At 47.1% G+C, this 25,370-nt stretch overlaps 1 protein-coding gene across 2 annotated transcripts in view; it reads left to right on the forward strand.

The window, feature by feature from the left end:
* LOC124795176 (endoplasmic reticulum metallopeptidase 1-like) overlaps positions 1 to 25,370 on the forward strand; it is a 321,828-nt gene that overhangs the window by 99,731 nt on the left and 196,727 nt on the right. The window lies entirely within an intron of this gene.

Genomic DNA, 25,370 nt, shown 5'->3' on the forward strand with positions numbered 1-25,370 from the left:
CTATTATCGGGCTGTTACTGTTCACAGTAACTATAAATGCAATGAACACATGCTTAATACTGGTTCATCAGGTCACGAAGTATACACTTCATGAAAGGTTCTCAGGTTTCCAGCCGAGTGGCAGTGTTAAAAGTAATGCGACGTTTCGAAGAGTGTCGAGATATTGCTGATGCCGTAATATTTATACTAGCGGAGTGACCCCCTCCACCTGGATATGGGCGGCAGGATACTATCCGGCCGCCGGTGGGCGGGGAAGGTGTAGGTTGGCAATTGGTGGGGTGAGGCTTAATAGCGAGTGTGCATTTGCATCTCTCTTTTTGGGCATTCCGGCTACGTCTTGAGAGTTGGACGCTGTCGGGCGCCCTCTCGTTGCCGCTGACGGTGGGTTCCATGGCGCACTCTGTAGCCTTCGTCCCTGTTAGACTGATTCTCGTGAACCCCAATTGCTCAGCATAGCACCTTGGTGTCTTGAAAGCCAAAGGTGTGGTTTTCCTAGACGTTGTAATTGCTATCGCTAATTTCTGTGTGCGTCCCAGTCGGACATGCTTGATATATTCCTCGCAACATTTAGAAATAAGGTATCTGTTACAAAATACCAGAACTTTGTCAACAAACTCTTTCTACGCTTAACTTTTACTTATCGTGCATGGTCTCTTTCCGGAAGCAGTCTTCGTACGCCTCTTGCTGGATCGCACGAAGCGCCGTCTGCGAATTTTATTTTATCTCGTCTATCGATGCAATTCTTCGTCCTTTAAACGGCGTTTTCGACTTTGGAAATAAAAAGAAATCCGCAGAGGCCAGATGTGGAGAGTGCGTAGGATGAGGCAGCACAGTGATTTTGTTTTTTGTGTAATAGTCGCGCACCAACAGATATGAATTGGCGGAAGCGTTATCGTGATGTAAGGGCCATGAACTGTCTCGCCACATTTCAGGCCGTTTCCTTCTCAAATTTTTCTCGCAAGCGTCGCAACTCGTCCCGATAATACCATCGATTAACAGTTTGTCCTTGTAGCATGAATTCATGATGAACTAATCCTAAAAAGTCAAAGAAAAGTATCAGCATGGCTTTGACATTTAACCTGACGAGCTTCTTTTGGTCTTGGAGAACCTTTCCCGGCCCATAGTCTCAACATCATAACCGTAGACCCACATCTCATCAATAGTAATGATACTGTTAAGTACCATCCCGTTCTCTTATGCGAAATCCAAAAACTCTCTAAAGACTGCGAAGCGAAGTCTTGACTCATGACCCATGGGACAAACTTGGCGGCAACACCTTGCATTCCTAGATGCTGTCAGGATTTCATGACACGATCCAACTGAAATATTACTTCTTCTGCACTCTCTCGGACAGTCTGTCTTCGATTGGCATTCACAATTTCGTGGACGTTCCTGACATCAGCGTCATAGGTAGACATCGAAGGGCGTTCTGTATGAGGGTCATCTTTAACTTCCGGCTAGCCATTTTTAAACCGTGTGAACCAGCCGTAATTCTAAGGACGGCTTAGGCACTCGTCGTGGTAGGCTTCCTGCATCATTTGGTGTGTCTCTGTAAAGGATTTATTGAGTTTAACGCAAAATTTAATGCAAAAACGTTGCTCCTCTAACTCTGCCATCTCGAAATTCGCAAATTGTGCGACATAACGTCCTACCTAATAAAACGTAGAACAATAACTAACAGATGTAAAACAATGAAACTTCCTGCAGTTACACATTACTCAGGCGTGTGCAGGTATACCAACAGCATTTCGCTCGGACACATTATTGGTGCGAAATTACGAATATTCCGGAATTTTTTGCACAGCGCTGCATTTGCCCAATTTACTTCTGGCCACATTAGCAGGTGATGCTCCGAAGTCCAAGCGTGTTCAATTTCAGTTGCTCTTTCTTGGAGCCAAGCCACGCATTCGCATTAGGCAGTGGTCGGAAGACTGCACCGGAAATATCTCGACAGTTCTTCAGAAGATGATGTAAGGCACTCTTCGAAACATCACGGTACTTAAACATTGCCACGCGATTGGAAACCCGAGAGCTTTGGATCAACAACATACGCCGATGTCTAAATTCACTCAAGTATCTACGTGCTGTAAAAACTTTAACACGTTTCAACATGGCCCATGATCAGAAAATTTGTCAACAAAACATCAGTTTTCATACAGTCACAAATGAGAAACGACTATAAAATGAATGTTGAAGGCTCAGAGAGGCAGTTAGTGGGTGATGCTGTTGCGTGTTTAATGTGAAATTACAGCGCGAGAAGAAAGTTGTAGCGAAATGCAAAAACACTTGTAAGAGGACGGACGGACACTTCGTTACAGACACCTTCAGGTGACAGTCATCTTACACAAATGTAATGTATTGCTCATAAGTAGATCGAACGTTATTTGATTACTTTGCTGATGGCGAGTCACTGAACGCAGTAACAGTCGTAAAATCCATATGTGTATACGTCCATAACGACTTCAGTGGAACGACTGCATAAAACAAATTGCAGGGGAAACAGACGGCAACGAAAGTAAATTGGCACATGCCTTTCGAAAGAGGTTGCTTATCAAAACCGTTGTTCACTGAGTCTGCAGTACTACTAGTTAGTCTTACACCCATGTCAAACAGGTTTAATAGAGTGGAAGCTTCAGTGTTTCACAGTACAAAACAATTGTTGTGCATCATTTAGAGGTTAACTGTTAAATTTTGAAGAGTATACCTCCCAAGAACAGTCAGGATACGTTCTACTTCCTTCGACATAGGTCTCGCGAATGACTGTGGCGGTAAAATTCGATGAATTGGGCAAATACGGAGGATTCTTTGTCGCATTTCCTTCTCACCATTTGCGAATGGCGTAAAAAGGTGAGAAGGGGAGGAGGAGGTGATATGCGGAATTCGTTCTTAGATATTTCAGTATTGTGTAGACCACAGTGCCTCTCTGTATCATAAAGCTCGCAATATGTCATTTAAATGTGGCTTTCTTACTGCCGTCATTTCCTCATTCGTGGTTTATTCTGTGACTATAAATATCCTACTCCTTCACCACCACCACCACCACCACCACCACCTCCTCGTCGTTTTGATTCATACCTGTCAGGTACTTTAGATTATCCCACTATTTATAGCTACAGGAAGTTTCAGGTACAAAAGTTTTCCTCAAAGTCCTCTTATTTTCTCTGTGCGTAGTTATAAAATTAATTCTGGAAGAATGGAAAAGGAAACAATGCACGGAAGGAAACGACTGAAACTTTCCAGGAACGCCAGCTTGACTCTATACAGTCCGTTCGTTGTTTTTAACTCTAGATTAATAAACCCTCGCAAAATTTAAAGTTGCAGTTGCTACCAATTCGCGGTTTCCACCAATCTGCTATTGTGAGTATAAGGTGTAAACCAGGACATTTTGTATTTTGTAAGTGACGTACCATTGGACACCATGTAATTATAATTAACCAGTGCATAGACTACAAATTACGAATTCCTTTCAGTAAAATGTGGGATAGTAAAACTTAGGATGTTTTAGTAACTTCTCCCCCACCCCCGCTTCTGTGTTACGTGGTAAAAATGGGCGCAGCGTGTAAGAGTAAGTTGATCAGATCACTGAAATGGTACACCTTGCCATTAAAGCATTTATTCAGTATTTTCAGATCAGTTTAGCTTTGGCTTTCCCGAAAATTGAATCAAAAGTAATTGTCTACTGAAAATAGAGGCGGCGAAGGTAGGATAATTTGAAAGACCGGCATCACTCGCCATCCAGTGCAGTAATTAGGAAAATTATTACTTCGATAAATCGTTTTACTCCGCCATTCGGCGGGATATTTGTGAAATCGAGAAGTAGGTGGCTGAACGCGTTCGGTTGTATTCTGCAATTAGGACAATCACTAAAAACATGACGCGGTATGCTCGAAGACATACAGTTTATCAACTTTTCTGACACAATCTGCCAGCTGACTTTTGTAAGGCAATAAAATGTAATATAATTGTGCGAGAATGGGCGATAAGTCCCCGTAATTTATTTCATCTTCACCCATCACTCAATTGAACACATCGCAACGTTAATCTCTCTATAGAGTTCCATTCGGAAACAGTTTGAGACGTAAAGTTACATAATTTCGTTAATTGGAAATTTAGCTGCCAAAATTGCATTAAATGAAAGTCTGCAAAGAAAGTGTAATTGGTCAGTTTCGCGTATTATCAAGTTTAGTCGACGGAGAGAAGCTGCGCGTTTAAGTGCAAGCCTGGCCCAACAGCGCTCAGAGTGCAGGGGCGAATGGAACTTGGGGTCGAGGACCGCACAGGGTGAATAGACATCGTGAACCAGGCTGTGCGTGTGAATGGATGCGTAAGACCTGCCGATGATTGCGTCTTACAGCATTTGCCGCCATATATCACTCCGTAGCTTTCGTAGTATATATTACATTCAAGAATCACACTCTTGGCACTTAATGTTTAACATGAATAAATCAGAACTGCTCACGGGATACTAAACATTTTAACGTTGTCGCTTGACTGAAGGTGGCTACCCTGCTAACGATTCCATTGACTCGGATACCTACATCTAACCCCTTTTCCAAGTGAGATTTGAGTAAAGTCTTTACAACTGTTGTTGAGTCAGGAGTACAGTTCAGTTCTAATGCTACATACTCCTGCTGATAACAAACTGAAATAAAGGAACCAACCGAATGTGTGTAACATTTGCTGCGATATCATAAGGACTTCGTAGATTCGTCGGTGCTTGAGACACAAAGCTTTGATCTTACAGAAGGGGCCAGCCTGCTTCTGTCACTGAGTGAAATCGGAGTAGGATGGCCGATATACCTTGCCTGTACTAGCGATCAAATCATCTCAGCTTCCCCGTGACTCGCGGACTGCGGCGTCGTCACGATGGCAGCACACCTGACTTAACACACTGCTAAACACTTCGTGCTTGCGTTATAATCGGCCAGAGATAGGACGCAAGGAAAGTGTCGTTAATTTCCGGTCAGGCCTCCGTTGTAAGGTCTTTCAGCCGTCTAGATGACTGAAGCTCTGAATGGTTCCATAAAGAGATCGTTTGATTACATGCCCACTGATGGCCTTTCGAACAGACCTTACAGCGTAGTTAGAAGAACGCGTTCACAATACTACCGTTTTTAATCAAGAATCTTCAGCAGGCTGTTCTATGCTGTGTGCAGTAACTGCAGGCCATGACGCTCTAGAAAGATAATTAGTTCTCGCCCTGAGATAAAAGGATTTAGTCCAAGTTGGTTGCAGAGAAAATCTCGGACAACAAATTAAAAATATGAAATATTATCAACAGTTCAAACCCGCGTCCTGTCGTCTAAGTTTAGGTTTTCTGTGTTTTCACTAAATCGATCCAGCCAAGTGCCGGAATGGTTCCTGTGAAAGGGCACGGCAGGCTTCCTTTCCCATCCGTGACCAATCCGAGCTTGTGCTCCGTCTCTATGGCATCGATATCGACGGGGCATTAAACACCATTTTCCTTCCTTCCTTAGAAGGATTATATAAAACTTATAAGTACTTGGTAAAGTCGTTTGAGAGAATTTCTGCAAATGCTTCGTTAGAGAAACCATATTAATACACGGAGTAGGCTTCAGATGAAATCTATTAGTATCAAAATTATGACCTCGTGTTAAATACCATGCCGACTTACATAATGAACGTTTCACTAACTGGGAACTGCCTCACGCTCTTAGCTCGTTACACGATGCAGCTCAGCCCTCAGGTTACAATCATAATTAATGTGGTCAACATCTAAATGTTACTCAAAGACTCCATTTTCTCCTGGTCTTCAACAGTATTTGGCTCATAGGTGTCTTCCTTTGCAATGGCGAGGAAGTGTCATCATACCTATCATTAAACTGGGCAGAAACCCAGTCTCAATCGACAGCTACCACCATCCCCTGCAAACCGCTAAAGCAAGATCACCCGCTGATTATGCTGGGTTCTCGAAACAAATGGATTTCTGTCTCCCTGTCAATGTGGTTTCTTGGATGCGCGAACCACAGCTGACCATCTAGTTGGTTGGAAACAGCATTCCGAAAGGCTCTTTCTACACACCAGCACCTTATCAGTTTTGTGATATAAGGCGTGCGATACTGCTTGGCGTTACTACATTTTACTTACTTCCATGAGCGGCTTTCGAGGCTGCCTACCGATTTTTATTACTCAGTTTTTATCCGGGTGTTGCACGTTAATTGGTACATCACTCAGCTTCCATTGCGTCCAAGAGAAAGGTGTCCCTCAGCACTCCGTGTTGAGTGTTACACTATTCCTCATTGCCATCAGTGGGCTAGTGAACTATATCTGATCGGAATTGACCAACACACTGTATGACTACTTCTTTTGCATTTAGTGTAGCTTCCAAATTATAGCCTTGGCTGAACGCCAGCTCAAAGATGCCATCAGGCCTACATTTTACCCTTCCCTTTGGCTTTCTAATCTCCCACGAAATCGTGCATTCCCATCGTACCATGGGTCATCCTGACCCAGGGATCTGGTTGGGTATTCAGTGCTCGAACGTCGTTACACAGTTCCGAATTCTGGGATTGGCTTTTCCGACTCCTCTTTGATAAAAATCTGTCTTGGGTCCCACATTCATGAACAACACTATACACACGCGGAAGCTAAACACCCTTTGCTCCCTTGCCCACTTCACTTGGGATATTGATGACACTACTTTCCTCCATATTCACTGGACCTGGGTCACGTCCTGATTAGACTAAGGTTCCCATTTTTATGGCTCAGTAGCACCTTCAACTTCGGAATTGGGCCTGCTTGACGATCGTGGAGTAAAACTGGACGTTGCCGTTGTCTGGACTAGTCCCATAGACAGTCTCCTTGCCGAAGTGGGAATCTTCCCTCTTCATTTCCCATGCTATTACCTCTCCCTCACTTACGCAGTCTTCGTCTATTTCCCAGTCAGTGATTTTACCAATTGTTGTCGCATACAAGGGACCATGAATACCCTGGTAAATGCCCTCGGGCGTGTTTACCAGTTGGAATGCGCTTAGAGACCCTCTGTCAGGAGCTCCTTCTAAGTTCATTGCAGTGTGCTCCCCATTTTTTTTCCTCACCCCAACTCCCCCTTCCTCCCTCCCGCCATTCATTTATCACCCAAACGAGGAATAGGGACGATCTAATTAAAGGACTAAAGCTTGTCGATCCCATAACCCTTCGGTATGTCTTCCTCTGTTCTTCAGGAGTGTGGGGTCCTGCCCACTCGTCTCTTACCCCCCCTGCGGGTCCGGGGTAACAATAGGCCCGAGGTATTCCTGCCTGTCGTACGAGGTGACTAAAAGGAGTTTCAACCGTTTCGGCCTTCCATGTGATGGTCCCCCTTGGTGTTTGACCTCCATTTTTCAAAATTCTACAGAAGTACGAGCCTTCTGGGGAAGGACACCTTACGTGGTGTACCACTGGTCCTAAGTGCACTAAGACCTTGGCACTCAGTATTGTACCGGCGTTGTAACCGTACCCACTATTCCTCAAATTGGGCCTAAACGCCTGATGGGTTGTCCAAGTTACGCCCATAGTGCATCTCCATCTGCCCCAGCGATCATGATGGACTTTCCATGGCACCAGAAATCCAGTTCGGTAGCCAGCCCGTTGTGGTGGGGTCGTCATGTACCCTCTAGGTTGTAGCCCCCTGACAACACAGGGATCGTACTGCCGATACCTGAGCTGCACCCTCCCCACGTCGGCCAAGGAGTAGATGCCCGTCTCCTTGGGGCATCAGGACTTCCGGCAATGGCCATCCTGCCAGGTGGCCCTTGCTGCGGCTGGGTGGCGCCCGTGGGGAGAGCCCCTGATCGGAGTGGGTGGTATCGGGGCGGACGTTTCGCAGATGAAACGTCAACACGTATCAGGTCGCTCTGCGGCCGAGTCTTTCAAAAGAAAAGGTACCGTTTCTAGTCCTGGTTCTCCTGCCCTTTCCCCCTTGGCCACTCCATGGGAGGAGGGACAGGCCCGCCGGCTTGGGGCGAAGTACTTCCCCCGCTATTTGGTCTGTTCTCAAACCGATGGGGGGACATTCGCCACCTCCAAGCCCATGTTCTTTGTTCAGCACATTGAGGACATCTTCGGGGAAATTGAGGCTCTCAGCAAGATGCGTTCAGGGTCTGTACTTATCAAGACCACCTCCGCCACACAGTCGGCGGCGCTTCAGGTGTGCGACCGCCTAGGGGACATCCCAGTATCCATTGTCCCACATCTGGCACTAAATAGGACGCAGGGGGTTATTTTTCATCGTGACCTCCTGCTACAATCTGATGAGGAGCTCAGGGCCAACCTGGAGCGCCGAGGTGTGCATTTCGTCCGGCGAGTCCAGCGCGGCCCCAATGACCGTCGCATCGACACCGGGGCCTTCATCCTCGCCTTCGAGGGGGACCTTCTCCCGGAGAAGGTAAAGGTGATGTGCTACCGGTGTGACGTGCGACCGTACGTCCCGCCTCCTATGCGCTGTTTTAGGTGTTTGCGCTTTGGGCACATGTCGTCACGGTGTGAGGCTGAGCCCCTTTGTGGCGATTGTGGCCGTCCTCTTCGTGAGGAACATACATGCACCCCACCACCTCGGTGCATTAATTGTCCTGGCGTCCATTCGCCTAGATCCTCAGACTGCCCCGCCTATCAGAAGGAGAAGAAGATACAAGAAATCAGAACTTTGGATCGGCTCTCTTATTCTGAGGCCAGGAAGAAGTATGACCGCCTTCATCCCGTGCCATTGACCACTTCGTTTGCCTCAGTTGTGTCCACTCCTTCCGCGGTATCCTCACCCCTATCCTGTCCCCCCTCCGCCTCCTCCGCCCATCAGGGGGCTCTGCCCCCGCCTCCCAAATCCCTCCCTTCCAAATCCTCCTCCCCGTGGCCCCCACCCCCTCTGCCCCAGGGGCCACCCTTCCTCCTCCTCCTCCTCCTCCTCCTCCTCCTCCTCCCCCCACGCCACCTGAGAAGCGATCCTCTTCTCAGGCGTCCATCAGGGAAACGTTCCGGACCCCAGCTTCCGAGATCCGGCGTTCCAAAACGGACCCCGCGCGTGAGGACCTTCTTCGGGTCCAGCCCACCATCCCTGTGCCTCCTCGGCCTTCCAAGAAGTAGTCTCTATCCCCCTCTCCACCCCGGCGCGTTTCGTCTGATGCTTCATCCGTGAGTCGCTGCTCCCGGCCGTCCTCAGTTTCGCCGGGACGCTCTGCTGCCAGGCGCTCTGCCGGCCTTTCGTCGGCGAATGATGCGGCCCCTTCTACACAACCAGGGACAGTGGCCGCAGCTGGCGACGAGTCGATGGAACCGGATCCGCCTCCCGTCGGTTGTAGCGTTGTTCCCTTGCAACCTGGTCCTCCGCGGCCGTCGAGGTCACCAGCTCTTCCCCCATCTCGTTCCCCCAACTTTTTGACTAGCGATGGCGTTGTTTCATTGGAACATAAGAGGTATTCGATCTCATCGGGAGGAATTACGACTGCTCCTCCGCCTGCACTGTCCACTCGTCCTTGGTCTCCAGGAAACCAAGTTGCGCCCGACTGACCGTATTGCCTTTACCCACTATACCTCGGAGCGGTATGACCTCACCCCTGTGGACGGTATCCCCGCTCATGATGGGGTCATATTGCTCGTTCGGGACGATGTCTATTACCGTCCCATCCCATTGACCACCCCACTCCAAGCAATAGCTGTCCGCATTACTCTTTCTGCTTTTACTTTTTCAGTTTGTACCATCTACACTCCACCGTCATCTGCTGTTAGTTGGGCTGACATGATGCACCTGATCGTTCAGCTTCCCCCGCCGTTCTTATTGTTTGGCGACTTCAATGCCCATCATCCCCTTTGGGGCTCTCCTGCATCCTGTCTAAGAGGCTCACTCTTGGCGGATGTCTTCAACCATCTCAATCTTGTCTGCCTCACTACCGGCGCCCCGACTATCCTCTCGGACTCTACTCATACCTACTCCCACTTGGACCTCTCGATCTGTTCTACCACTCTTGCCCATCGGTTCGAGTGGTATGTCCTTTCTGACACCTATTCGAGCGACCACTTCCCCTGTGTCGTTCATCTCCTGCACCACACCCCATCCCCACGTCCTTCGAGCTGGAACATACTGAAAGCTGACTGGGGACTTTACTCCTCCCTGGCGACCTTTCCGGACCACAATTTTCCCAGTTGTGACAGTCAGGTCGAATACCTCACGGCTGTTATCATCAATGCTGCCGAACGTTCCATTCCTCGTACTACTTCTTCTTCACGTCGCGTTTCCGTCCCCTGGTGGAACGAGGCTTGTAGGGACGCTATCCGTGTTCGACGACGTGCTTTACGCACCTTTCGTCGCCGTCCTACATTGGCGAATTGTATTGAATACAAACGACTCCGAGCGCAATGCCGTAGAATCATCAAAGACAGCAAAAAAGCTTGTTGGGCCTCTTTCACCAGCTCCTTTAACAGTTTTACTCCCTCTTCCGTCGTTTGGGGTAGCCTGCGCCGGCTGTCGGGCATTAAGGCCCACTCCTCGGTACCTGGCCTGACCTCAGGTAATGAGGTCCTTGTTGATCCTGTGGCTGTCTCCAACGCCTTTGGCCGGTTTTTCGCGGAGGTTTCAAGCTCCGCCCATTACCACCCTGCCTTCCTTCCCAGGAAAGAGGCAGAAGAGGCTCGGCCACCTTCCTTCCACTCGCTGAATCTGGAAACTTATAATGCCCCCTTTACTATGCGGGAACTCGAACGTGCACTTGCACTGTCCCGATCCTCTGCTCCGGGGCCAGATGCCATTCACGTTCAGATGCTGGCACACCTTTCTCCGGCGGGCAAAAGCTTCCTTCTTCGTACCTACAATCGCGTCTGGACCGAAGGTCAAGTCCCCAGGCGTTGACGTGACGCCGTTGTTGTTCCTATACCCAAACCCGGGAAGGATAGACACCTTCCTTCTAGTTACCGCCCCATTTCTCTTACAAGCTGTGTCTGTAAGGTGATGGAGCGCATGGTTAATGCTCGGTTAGTCTGGATTCTTGAATCTCGACGACTACTTACTAATGTCCAATGCGGCTTTCGTCGCCGCCGCTCCGCTGTTGACCACCTTGTGACCTTTGCGAAGGCGCCAAAGGGTAGCCGTGTGCTTCGAATTGGAGAAGGCTTATGATACCTGTTGGAGAGGAGGTATCCTCCGCACTATGCACAGGTGGGGCCTACGCGGTCGCCTGCCCCTTTTTATTGATTCCTTTTTAACGGATCGAAAGTTTAGGGTATGTGTGGGTTCCGTATTGTCCGACGTCTTCCTCCAGGAGAACGGAGTGCCTCAGGGCTCCGTCTTGAGCGTAGCTCTTTTTGCCATCGCGATCAATCCAATTATGGATTGCATTCCACCTAATGTCTCAGGCTCTCTTTGTCGATGACTTCGCGATCTACTGCAGTGCCCAGCGAACATGCCTCCTGGAGCGCTGCCTTCAGCGTTGTCTAGACAGCCTCTACTCATGGAGCGTGGCAAATGGCTTCCGGTTCTCTGAAGAGAAGACGGTTTGTATCAACTTTTGGCGATATAAAGCGTTCCTTCCGCCATCCTTATATCTCGGTCCCGTTGTTCTCCCATTCGTGGACACAACTAAGTTTCTAGGGCTCACGTTGGACAGGAAACTGTGTTGGTCTCCACATGTCTCTTACTTGGCGGCCCGTTGTACACGTTCCCTTAATGTCCTCAGAGTCCTTAGCGGTTCATCTTGGGGAGCGGATCGCACTGTCCTGCTTCGCTTGTATCGGTCCATAGTCCGATCGAAGTTGGATTATGGGAGCTTCGTCTACTCATCCGCTCGGCCATCCCTCTTACGCCGGCTCAACTCCATCCACCATCGGGGGATACGTCTTGCGACCGGAGCCTTCTACACTATTCCTGTCGAGAGTCTTTATGCTGAAGCTGCAGAGTTACCATTGACCTACCGGCGCGACGTACTGCTGTGTCGGTATGCCTGCCGGCTGTTGTCTATGCCCGACCACCCCTCTTACCAGTCCTTCTTCGCCGATCCTCTCGACCATCAGTACGGGTTGTATGTGTCTGCCCTGCTGCCCCCCCCGGAGTCTGCTTCTGTCGCCTGCTTCGACAATTGGATTTTGCCCTCCCTACCACCTTCAGAGAGGGTGAGAGCCCGACACCACCTTGGCTCCAGGCTCCGGTTCATATTTATCTCGACCTCAGCTCACTCCCGAAGGAGGGTACTCCGGCTGCAGTGTATTACTCACGGTTTGTCGAACTTCGTGCTCGCCTTGCCGGTCACACCTTTATTTACACCGATGGCTCCAAAACTGACGATGGTGTCGGCTGTGCCTTTGTCGTCGGGGCCGCCACCTTTAAATACCGGCTCCTCGACCAATGTTCCAGCTGTACGGCCGAGCTTTTTGCTCTCCATCAGGCCGTTCAGTATGCCCGCCGCCACCGCCATTCATCGTACGTACCCTGCTCTGACTCACTCAGTGCTCTTCAGAGCCTTGGAGCTCCCTATCCGGTCCATCCCTTGATTCAACGGATACAGCAGTCCCTCCATTCTTTCGCTGATAATGGTGGTTCTGTCAGCTTTCTGTGGGTTCCCGGACATGTAGGAGTGCCTGGGAATGAGGCTGCAGATGCTGCAGCCAAGGCTGCAGTCCTCCTGCCTCGGCCAGCTGCCCATTGTGTCCCGTCATCTGACGTTCGTGGGGATGTATGGAAGAGGCTTGTGTCGTTGTGGTGGGATGCTTGGTCATCCCTCCAAGGAAACAAGCTCCGGGCAGTAAAACCGCTTCCAACTGTATGGACAACATCCTCCCGACCATCTCGGCGCGAGGAGGTCCTTCTGACCAGGTTGCGGATTGGGCATTGCCGGTTTAGCCACCGCTACCTGCTCTCCGGTGACCCAGCCCCGCAGTGCCCTTGTGGGCAGGCATTAACAGTGCGCCATGTTTTATTGTCGTGTCCCCGTTTTAGTCAATTTCGTGTTGTCCTGTCCCTGTCATCTACTTTACCGGATGTTTTAGCTGATGACGCTCGAGCAGCTGCTCGTATTCTGCGTTTTATAACTTCAACTGGCTTGTCAAATGGGGGGGTCAAATGGCTCTGAGCACTATGGGACTCAACATCTCAGGTCATAAGTCCCCTAGAACTTAGAACTACTTAAACCTAACTAACCTAAGGACATCACACACACCCATGCCCGAGGCAGGATTCGAACCTGCGACCGTAGCAGTCCCGCGAACTGGCTTGTCCAAAGACATTTAACCTTTTTACTTATTTTATCTGCATCTTTGTCAGGTCCTTCTGGTGTCCCCCCATCCCCTTGAGTTGTAACAGATTCCATGTGCTCTAACAACAGTGACTGGGCGCTAATGACCTCAGCAGTTGAGCGCCCTTAAACCCAACCAAAAAAAAAAAAAAAAACCACTCGTCTCTTACAGGGTGCCTATAGGATACTGCGTACTCGGAATGCTATACAATAATTCAAGCAAATAACATTAATAGTTTTTATTACAAATAAGCAGAATGAGAATACTTGTATTTACAAGAAGTGTCGCATGCTATGGGCGACAAGCAAACAGTAATGTTCTCCGCTATAGACAAACTTCAAACTAGCAATGGATATGGATCACTAATAACTGTTCTGCAGGTGTAAAACTATGCTAATACTGTTCCAATGCTGAGCGGCCGAGGCTGGCAGGAGCGGCGCTTATATTCTCCTCTTGTAGAGGCCACTTCTGGCGTAGTACGGTTCTAATCAGCACACCATTGGGCGACGTCGTTTCACCGTCTTCTCTTCCGTTCTTATACTCAGAACAGGGAGTATCAGAGTGCTGCCGTCATTTACACTGAAGCCTCTAAAACAATAACTAAGACTAAATATCCTTTCACATCTATCGCCAGTCAGTAACGACATATCTTGTTGGAAACGTGTACTGTCTTTATGACGGAGCTGACACCCAGTAAGGAACCCTACTTTTAATTTTACATCCCTTCTTCGGCTGCGAATTAATTTGTAATGACTTAGTGAGCAGTCTACAGATTCTTGAGAGATATTACCTTCAGGTTTTTTCACCCTGTGATACGTGCTATTCACGACTTTTACTTTGACCTTAGTCATACTGCCCGATCATATATCTTTCTCTGAGTCCCAACTCACTTGGATATTCCAGGAAATGAATTAGCCGACCGTTTGGCTAGAGAAGCGGCTAGTGTCCAATATTCGCTTTGACGGTCGCAGATGCGGGATTTAGTGTGTCAATAAGACGTCTCTTCACTCTGACATGGATCAACATCTGGTGGGTTACTGCCCACATCTAATATACTCCCTACTACTGATGCATGGCGCTACTCCTTCCCTTCCTCCCGGAAGGAATTGCCATCCTATTTCGCCACCGCATCGATCATATCAGATTAACTAATAGCTTTATCTAACGAGCGCTCACGCGTTGTTACTGCAAAGCCTTACAGACAATAGCTCAGGTCCTGATGGTATGCTCCATCCTTTTGGTTCACCATTCTTTCCCGCTGTTACTGACGGGCGACTAACATACAGACGAAATCCGTTTTTTTCCCGTGAAAGTGATTGTTTTCAGATACAACACTTTGAACTAGTTTGGGGATGGGGACGGGGTGCTTGCGGTTGTGGCGTCTCTGGCCACGCGCCGGGTCTGAGGGTGCCCTCGACCCTAGCCAACGCCACCTTCTCTCTAGGTGGCGTTGCCCTGGCGCTGCCAGCTGCCTTCGTTATCCCTCTTCTACTCTGTTCTAATTACTTTTGGGTACGGTTAGAGCCTTAATCTGCCGCACCCAATGTTACGTTCTAAGCATAGCATCGCGATGAATAGTGGGTGCTGTTCCCCATTTTAATGCTTTCCTGTAGTGGGTCAGGGTGAGACGACTGTGGGAGACTAGGCTCTCTTGATGCCTATTACGTTTTTAGTATTTCCACTTCTACTATTGTGAATCTCGTGGGTAGAAGGCATTTTGCTGTCTGTAAATTCTACGCCCTTAATTGGGTTGGTGGGACGTAGGGAGGGGGTTAGGTGCGGGTGGGATTTGTCTCGCCACTGGTAAGCCCTGGGAACGCGTCGTCTAGTCTGACCTACGTACGTAGCCGACTCGTATACTTTCACGCCTGTTCTAATTATTTCTCGGCTCTGTCGTAAATATTGATTTCAAGGCTGACAGCTCCTTAACTCTCAACCAAGTAAGTATTGAAGATACAAAAGTTTGGGCTAGAATAGACTTAATTTGTTTTTGTATATGCGATATAATCGTCGAATTATTGCCCCATGGTAAACGCGGATTAACTTTTTGGCAGTTATTATAGCCAATTTACTGCGCTACCATTCGTTTGATTAACTACTGCTCGTTCGATCTATTTTAGCATTTGGACCATGGCTGTTTATGTACGTCAAGAGTTTCGTACGATGCTCTACGTGTGTCGGTAAATTACTTGTGCCGATGAAAATTTCATTTTGTTAAAGACGATCAAATTTTAAGCAGTCATTAGCTAGCTGAATCACCTGAAGATTTTGTTCTTACGGTCAGCAGTCTTGGCCCAGTACACAGTTATCCTACAGAAAGATTCGAATGAGCGCACACTCCGTTGTTACCGAGTGAAAATTAATTCTTGAAATCTGTTTACTGTTTCCCCACTCTTGATTCTTTTCTTCCGTGGGATGATAACCTCTATGTTCACTGCTGTTAGAGAGAGATGGTTCAACGTTTTGTGCAGATGATAGGGGATTGATTGCGAGGAGACCGAAATAACTTCAGTTACAGAATAACTGAAAGGAAGGTTTTGCAGACTTGGACTTTCCACCTCAGCTGTTCTCTGTTGATAGCACTACATCGCTCCTGGGAACTTTCCGTAGCATTAACGCGTGGTCGTCCTTGACAAGGAAGTCAGACGTATGAGAATGCGATGTTGTTCGTTGCATGCCCTTCACTAATGTGACTGGACTTTACATAAGATGGGTCCTCACGTCAAATGATGGGAACATACCCTTAATCCGTAAAACACTGTACACTTCCAACAAACTGAGCTACATTTTTACTTGAACCGATTCACTTTTTTTTTTTTTTTATTGCTAGTTCCACAGTTGCAGGGGCATAACAAATAGAAACTTAACCTTTCTGATCGGTGATGCGCAGCTTGCAATCTGAAACTTCGCACCGCCTCCACGTTAGCATTAATATTTTTGTGTTTCCGCTAAATGTTGCTCCTAAAATTATCAGAACCCATGGTCTATAACAGTTACAGGGGCCTTATGTTTGCGCACTTAACAGTGAGCTTATATGTCGAGAAAGTAACACATAAATGGATGATAGCGCTTTAGAGAGAGATGAAAAGTTTCTGCTGAGGAACTTCATCATGGTTTCTTCCCCAGTTATGTAGTCGCTCCAAATGGATACAGACTTCAAGGTACTCGGTAGATAAGGTAGGTAATCTTGAATCTTAAATGGAGGTGACTAGGTTGAGAATGTTACTGATAGATAAGAAGTCTCAAAATGTTTAACAAGCTTTTGTCTGATGTCACCTTCTCACACAGATATATTTAACCTTGGAATGTTCTGGCCTTAAAAGTAAAGTGAACAGATCGAGGAAACTACATACCAACCGGTAAACACCAAGAAATCCTATCAGTCTTTTCCGACACTTAATTGTGAACAGCGCTAAATTGTAAATGTTGAAATTTGGTCAATATGAAAAACCACAAGTCAGAAGCTGACCATTGATTGTAGTGCGTTACTGTGTTGCGTCCAATGGCAGTTGTTAGTTTGTTTAGTTCCCTGTCTATGGAGGAGAGCAAAAATTCTTCATAACCTACTCGTTGCTGTTGGTGTCTCGCGCTATTTAGATGAGCTCGGCTCAGTAGTTCAGTCTGCTTGGAGTCAAGGCAGCGATACACACAACAGTACAACTCGCAGTACCTTAAGCAGAAGACATCCTTGATCGTAGAAATATCGTGTGTAAAATGGAAACAACAAATCGTCTGAAAACCTGGAGGCACACTATTAATCCACGCCGAGAAAACTATTGAAAACAATACGTTAGTGAACAGGTCTCACCTACAGCGAGCCATTGTTTCGTAGAGTTGGAGCATGCCACAAGGACACTTTTCAACGTACATGCGATGACGTGGAATTCATCATTCATCTAATTTTTTTTTTTTTTTTTTTTTTGGGGGGGGGGGGGGGGAGTGGTTGTGCTGGAGGTTTCTCAAACATGGAACCTGCTGAGTAGTGTACACGTTTCTGAACAGTGCATAAGGAAGTGTTACATAAGGAGACCATAAAGAAACGCTGTCATTTTAAGAAATCGTAACTCGTATACTATTAGAGACAGGGCATTGAGGTTTGTTGTAAAAGCTTTAGAAGCTTTCAGTTCTTTCTTGTTACGCCTGAACGTCAATGTGTGCGCCACTCGTTGCTCGCAAGTGACCAAGACGATATTAGAGTTCTGCCCGTGTACAGGTCAGCCCTGCGACATCAAAAACTGACTGCTTCACAGAGAGCAGCAACGTCGTTGGCTGGTCTTGTGTACCCGTGATCGTCGACGTAAACCCACAAAAGGAAGTCCAATGGCATGGCGTCAGGAGAGCGCGGGGTCCATGCGATGCAAGCATGCGACCCACCCACTTCTCAGGAATCGTCATTCAGCACATTCCGCAAGTCAAACCCCATTGTCGGGGTGCACCACCCTCCTGTAAGATGAAGCACGGCGGCAGCCCTTCGGCCTGTAGTAGCAGGAACTACTACAGACTTTAGAGGTAAACATTTCCCGTGAGCTTTTCTCTGCGACCCTATCCTGCATTAAACCACAGCAATCACTAAGCTTCAGAGCTGTCACGGACGTGTTATGGGGGTTTATCGGAGCCACAGGTCCTAATTTTACGACGATTCACGTGTCTAGAAATGTGGAACGGTGCCTCAGCGGAAAACAGATACCTTTTCGGATAGTCGTTGTTAACCAGCTTGCTTGGGAGTGTCACCGATCTTACTTGTGTTAGTTTCTTATGAATAAATGCCAATGATCGCAAAATTCCATTTCTTTAAAATGACCTGTTTCGCCACGTACAGTACGCCATCTTAAGATTGCAGCATTTGCTAGAGCTAGCGACGTGCTGAGCAGCTGCGTGTTGTCTAGACGATAACTGCAGTTATCGCCTAGAAAACACGCAGTTGCTCAACACGTCACCAGAAAATGCTGCAATTAATCAGAAGATGGCCTTCTGTATGTGCCGAAAGAGGTCACTTCAAATAACTGGCATTTTGCGATCAAGACCGTTTCTTCATAATTGTTAGTCATTGTTAGCATGTACTGAGGCCAGCGACCAACACACGGATGCACATCGGAGAAGACGATTGTTGCCTGCAGTGCTTGGACTGCATGTACTTCGCACGCAGAAAGTCATTATCACTTATGTAGCACTTTGGGGCAGTTGCTCGTGCATCGTGCGATTCGCGTGATGCACGACGTATTGACTTCTGGGGGCTGCGTTGAAATGCAGCTTTGCATTCCGTCAACACATACGTGGACAGCCATACCAAAATAGGTCTTTGACACTGTCTGTTTAAAGTTTTGGAACAACTTCGTGCCAGTGGTTCTGTTCCACACTGCAGTCGATAATTGGGCGGTACAGTTATCACATATTTCGATTTTGTGTACAAGATGGCAATGCGACTTCTCCTGGTCTGTCGCCATTTTGAGAAACTCGAAGTCAAATGTGCAAGAACGGACAAAGAAAAAAAGCTTTGAGATTTGATAAATTTGATAAACGTTTTACAACAAACCATGATTCTCTCTCTCTCTCTCTCTCTCTCTCTCTCTCTCTCTCTCTCTCTCTCTCTCTCTCTCTCTGTCCCTTCTCCCCTCTTCATCTTACGATTTTTTTTAATGATAGCGGGAATACATGGACACCCTATACACGCGCATAAAAATCGCCAGTGGCCGGGTTTTCGCGTCTGTTAATATGTGATGTCTGCTTTCACGTTTCATAAGACTTCACGTTTGGCGCTGGAGCTATAAATAAAAGGGCAGTCAAACCATTGTAGAAGGTAAAACTACAGTCAAATTTGCAAGCTGGCACCCTCGTAATCAACAAGCAAAAAATGGAACTCGCCCAAAAACAGTTCATATAAAAGTAAAATGCAACATGTTTGTGCTCTGTCGTGCATGCACGAACTTAGTAACGAAAAAGAGTTCATAAAGTCTGACAATGAAACGATCTCTTCTCACAGCACTTGCCGTACGGCCAATCACACATACAGCAGGCAGTCGCCGAGCTTGATGGGGTTGCACGATTTCCTCGCTCTCCGCCTTTCCCTTGCAGGCCTTCTTCTGAGTCGCCTGAACTACGTGATGGGACCAGAAGCCACATCACACACAACAACATGCACGGGGTTACATAAAGTCCGGGAACACTTTATTTATTGCACAAGAACCAGACATAGTACAGATATCGTACTATGTCCTTTTGAAGAGGAAACCCTGAAAGTTTTTTTCGTGTATACCGTCAGAGTGTAGTTTGGTAATTTGCCGATAGTCAGGGCTAGTTGCAAACAAGGCGAGTTGAGGTGCGAAGCGAGCTTTCTATGTGTTGGAGTTTGACAAAAAAAATGTGCTACATCTGTTCAACGGATGTTTAGAACAAATTACCGTAAGAAGCCACCAAGAAGGGAGGCCATTTACCACTGGCACAACTGTCTCCGGGAGAGAATACAGGAAGCGACTGCCACAATCGACGATACCATGCTGGGACGGGTATGGCAAGAATTCGATTACCATATTGACGTCTGCCGAGTGACTCCTGATTCGCATATCGAATGTTTGTAACAAAAAAGAAATACAAACACTTTCAGGGTTTATCTTCAAAATGCAATATGTATGACATCGGTACAATGTATAGTTATTGTGCAGTAAATAATTGAGTGTTCCCGAACTTCATGTACAGCCTGTGTGTTACGTACACCATCTGGTAACCTATTACTGGCTATTAATAAGTGGTGTGCTCGCCTTTTGCCTTTATGAAGGCTTCAGCTCTGCTGCTGACACTTTCAATGAGATAAGTCTGCGGAGGAACGGGTGCCCATCCTTCCTCAACAGCCGAAACCAAAGGCGGTAGCGATGGCGGACGCTGGGGTGTGGATCAAAGTCTACATTCTAACTCGCCCCCACAGGTTTTGCATTGGGCTCATGTCGGGGCTTCGGGCAGACCATTACATTTCAGGAATGTTATGGTCCACAAATCATTGCCTCACAGATGCAGCTTCAAGACAGGGCGCATCATCATGCTGATATAATCATTCATCGTCTCCGAACTATTCTGCTACTGTACGCAGTAAACAATGCTATAAAATGTTGTCGTATTCCTCTGCATTTGCCGTTTTCTTAAGCGCAATGAGACCTCTCCCTAAACACAAACTCGCAGTTACCGTAACACCACTCCCATTGCACTTAGCTGTTGGCGCTACACATAATGGCAGGACAAATCCAACCCCTTCCATCAGATTCCCACAGGATACAGCGTGATTCATAACGCCAAATTGTTTACAATCATTTACTGACCAATGGCGTCACTCTTAACACCAGGTCAAGCGTTGCTTAGCATAGACAACAGAAATGGGTGGCTTAGGAGGAGTTGCTCAACTTTTGTATCGCATTAGCCTCTTCAACGCAGTCATCGTGATAGCTGGACTACTGGTATCACATTGGAACTCATGGGTGACTGCTTGCGCTGGTACCATACAATTTTTACAACCACGCTTCGCAGCGGCTCTGACCATCAGGACATAAAGTGTGCCTAATCTCGGTTTATCTATGATTGTTTCTTTGCCTTCGCACTTCATGATCACATAAACAGTCGCATGGGCGGATTTAGACTGGTTGGAATGTCCGTAATAGATTCGTCAGTCAGAAGACATCCAATGACTAGATAACGTTCGACGTCAATGAGCTCTCCTGACCGATCCATTCCGCAGCCGATGCGTCTACTGGCAACACAATACTCCCAGTTTCCTTTTATATTGGTGAGTCCGCCTCTCGTGACATCAAATCGTCAGATCCGCAGTATATACGGATGACCGGATACTTTTGACCAGATTGTGTAGATACATGTTCCTATACACATCAAAATTTATTTTGGATAACATCGTCCCGGATATAAACTAAAACAGTCTCCATCACCTAGTTCCAACAAAGGTTCTGGGAGTTCTCTTTCGTTGTCAGGCGAATGCCGAAACTGAAAGTCCTCTTCTATATATGCGCATTTGCGATCCCAATTGCCTCACTTCCAGCCTATTTGGATATTGTCTGAAAAAGGCCGCGTCTCACACATGGGCCGTATTTCTCAGCCCGCTCTACTTTTTGGAGCGGCGTGTGGACAAAAAGCGACCCGTGTACCGGTCATCGCGTGAGGTAAGTGGTCATCACTAAATTTACGTGAAGGACCATTCTCTTAAGCAACCAGTTCTGTGGGGGGCATGCAAAGTGACAGCTGATATACTTTAAACTGGTAAGAAGTGGGAACGCGTTACCGTCAGTTTAACAGCCATGAAAGGGATAAATTCGAATGAAGCGAATATAAACGCGTGTGGAGGTAGATCGTGAAACAGACGCGCAATTTTCGTCTTCGGACTTTGCACTATGATCGCACATTTCTACAGAGGTATGAAACATTGATGCTTCTGAACTACTCCTTTAGAATGAAGGTGTCGACTAATGATAACGAAGACAACATTCTACTTAGTAGAGCTCACCTATTGCGCAAATACAAACAGCAAATAATTCAATGCACGAAGCGGTAAACTCTATATTCCGACCTGAATCCTGTAGCGCAGGCGTGTCCAATCTTTTAGCTTACCTGGACTACACTGAAAGAAGAGTATTCGTTGGCCGTACATAACATTCTCAACATCAACAATAACCCATGGGAAAAGAGGGGGAGGGGGCAGGTGCGGTCGGTAAAAAAAGATGAGCGACGGTCGGAGGTATATAGTTCCACACAATAGTTAACACATTCAAGTAATTTAGATCGCAAGTGGTACCGACAACTCCTCGGATACGAAAGCTAACTATCCACGTGAGGGTACACACTCGTTACAAAACATACTTCCTCTGCATTAGTCCTCCCCATTGTGGCACTTGTTTTACCTGCGCTCTGCAACCCCATTTAAAATGAACCAAGCAAAAATGTGTGCGCTACTGTTCGTAAATCACTTGACTGCTGCACTCCTTACTTCTGAAGCGCAGAAATTGGAAGACTTCTGGCAGCTAATGTTAGGTGTCTGACCACAGACAATAAATTTCTGCACTACTGCAGGTACTATGTACAATTCGGGGACGACATTTTCTTGAGATATTTAGCATTTGTTACGTATGTCTCACTTTCATCATCAGTGATGTACGGGACAAAGCATAACGTGTCTGTGTAGTGGGCAGAACGAATCTGTAACCGCCACTGCATTAATGCTACTAATTGAGAGAAAGTAGTTACTGATAACTTATATAATCATTATTAGTCTTAAAAAATTGTGATAATAGTAATGACCTTCAAACTAATTTAGTGTGGTGACTGAAAAAGAATCGAATAGTTTACTTCTTACCCCTGAGTAAACTGCGGTTTTATGGGACACAAAAAGCTATAAAACACTGCGTTGACGAAAGGACTAGCAACTTTATATTAAATTACTGTTTTTTCAATTTTCTGACTTACGAGCGTTCAGTTTTGAGTTAATATTGAGTGGTTTCAAACATTTTTATTTTTAGACAGTTACCGGACTCGCTCTACGTGACTGGTGGAAATTTATACGTTCCGAGCGATTCTCACTAGTTCATATTTCGATATGTATTCTGTGTCCTTGATGCTGGTAGTAGGTTCGGAAATGTTCTATCAACACTTATTATTTCTTCGTTTTCCCAAAAAAAAAGGATCTGGAAAGGTCCTCCTGGACGGCTGAAGACGGGTTTGGTGATGAGGAAATTCGTTGCCTGCTGCCTTTCCAGGGGGCAGCATTGAAGTTTATACTCTGCAGTATACTAATACGTGTTCTTTTGTCGAGGACTTTAAGTACACATTTTGCTGAAACTGAATCAACGATGTTTGTATTTGTGGGACCGAAACGATGGGCAGGACGCAAAACATTAGACACGCAGTTTGTTGCGTAGCATTTTTGGTTCCCTGCATATAAAATAACAGCGAAATCTGAGACCATCTGAAATGGAGGTATCCGTAGATCGCAGAGAAACCTAAATCTAGGACGCCCGCTTTAATCCACTCCACGAAAGCTTATTTGCTATATAGTTGTTGAAATCCAGGGTCGGCGGGTCGCGACGTGGCGTGCAGCTCGGCACGGCCGCTGCGGTATGGGCTTCCGGCCGTAATCTGGAGCGGCAATGCAGACAGCTGTTGTTTGTAGCGGAGGTGGATCTGTGGGACAATGGCCCGGGTTTTCACGGCTCGCGAAGCCCGATAAGCACGGCGAGTGCCCGCAGCGCACCGCGCCGCGCTGCGCTGAACACCCAGTGTCTGCTGGCGCCTGTCACCAGCCGTGCATTAATATGCAACGTAAGAGTGCCCTCCTGCCGTGCACACTCGAACAGGATGAGACGTGGCTGCATCACCGGAGGTGTCGTGCGGTCCGTCTAAGCAACTGACAAGAGAAGCGTACACCTAACCGATCAGAGTTTGCTGATCTTCCGTACGTACTTACAAGGGGAGGTGAAGTGGCCGTGCGGTTAAAGGCGCTGCAGTCTGGAACCGCAAGGCCGCTACGGTCGCAGGTTCGAATCCTGCCTCGGGCATGGATGTTTGTGATGTCCTTAGGTTAGCTAGGTTTAAGTAGTTCTAAGTTCTAGGGGACTGATGACCATAGCTGTTAAGTCCCATAGTGCTCAGAGCCAGCCACAAGGGGAGGCCGCGACGTTGGGATCACGGATTTACGGGATGATCGGAAAGTCAATATAAATTTGAAAACTGAATAAATCACGGAATAATGTAGATAGAGAGGTACAGATTGACACATGCTAGGAATGACATGGGGTTTTATTAGAACCAAAAACATACAATTCAAAAAATGTCAGGCAGATGGCGCTTCATCTGATCGGAATAGCAATAATTAGCATAACAAAGTAAGACAAAGCAAAGCTGATGTTCTTTACAGGAAATGCTCAATATGTCCACCATCATTCCTCAACAATAGCTGTAGTCGAGGAATAATGTTGTGAACAGCACTGTAAAGCATGTTCGGAGTTATGGTGAGGCATTGGCGTCGGATGTTTTTCAGCTTCTCTAGAGATGTCGGTCGATCACGATACACTTGCGACTTCAGGAAACTCTAAAGCCAATAATCGCACGGACTGAGTTCTGGGCACCTGGGAAGCCAAGCATGACGAAAGTGGCGGCTGAGCACACGATCGTCACCAAACGACGCGCGCAAGAGATCTTTCACGCGTCTAGCAATATGGGGTGGAGCGCCATCCTGCATAAACATCATACGTTCCAGCAGGTGTTCATCAGCTAGGCTGTGGATGATGTGATTCTGTAACATATCGGCGTACTTCTTACCCGTCACGCTAGCAGTTACAAAACCAGAATCACGCATTTCCTCGAAGAAAAAAGGCCCGATAACTGTAGATGTGGTAAACCCAACCCATACCGTGACTTTCTCGTCGTGCAATAGAGTTTCCACGACAGTTGTAAGATTTTTGGTAGCCCAAATTCTGCAGTTATGGGTGTTGACAGACCCTCGGAGCGTGAAATGAGCTTCGTCGGTCCACAATACGTTACTAAACCAATCGCAATCTTCCGCCATCTTTTGAAACGCCCACACCGCAAATGCCCTCCGATTCACTAAATCACCAGGGAACAGTTAATGACGCCGATGGATTTTGTACGGATAGCATTGGAGGGTACGCCTAAGTGCCAACCAAACAGTAGTGTATGGAATGCCGGTGCGACGTGCGACTGCACGAGCGCTGACTTCCCCGCGCATAGACGAACCCGCTACAGTCTCCATTTCTTCCTGAATTGCCTCAGCAGCACCTTGTGCTCGGTCGGCCACTACGGGGTGTATCGTCTAAACAACCCGTGGCTTCGAACTTCGAAATCATTCTCGCCACAGCTGGTCAACGGACCTTCACCCGTCCGAATCCCTTTCCTATGGCAATAGGATCGTAACGCTGAACTAGCACATTCCCCATTTTGATAATACAGCTTCGCTAAAAGCGCCTTTTCAGGTAACGTCAGCATGCTGCGACTGACTAGCTGCTTTTATACACGATTATCATGCGCAGTCACTGACGTTTTGCTGTCCAGCGCTATCTGTCGGACAGTTTGTGAACTTTGTTTTTTGTTGTTGTTTTTGTTCTAATAAAACCCCATGTCATTCCAAGCATGTGTGACAATTTTTACTTCTCTAT

This window comes from Schistocerca piceifrons, chromosome 4 (genome assembly GCF_021461385.2).
Source record: "Schistocerca piceifrons isolate TAMUIC-IGC-003096 chromosome 4, iqSchPice1.1, whole genome shotgun sequence".
NCBI lineage: Eukaryota > Metazoa > Arthropoda > Insecta > Orthoptera > Acrididae > Schistocerca > Schistocerca piceifrons.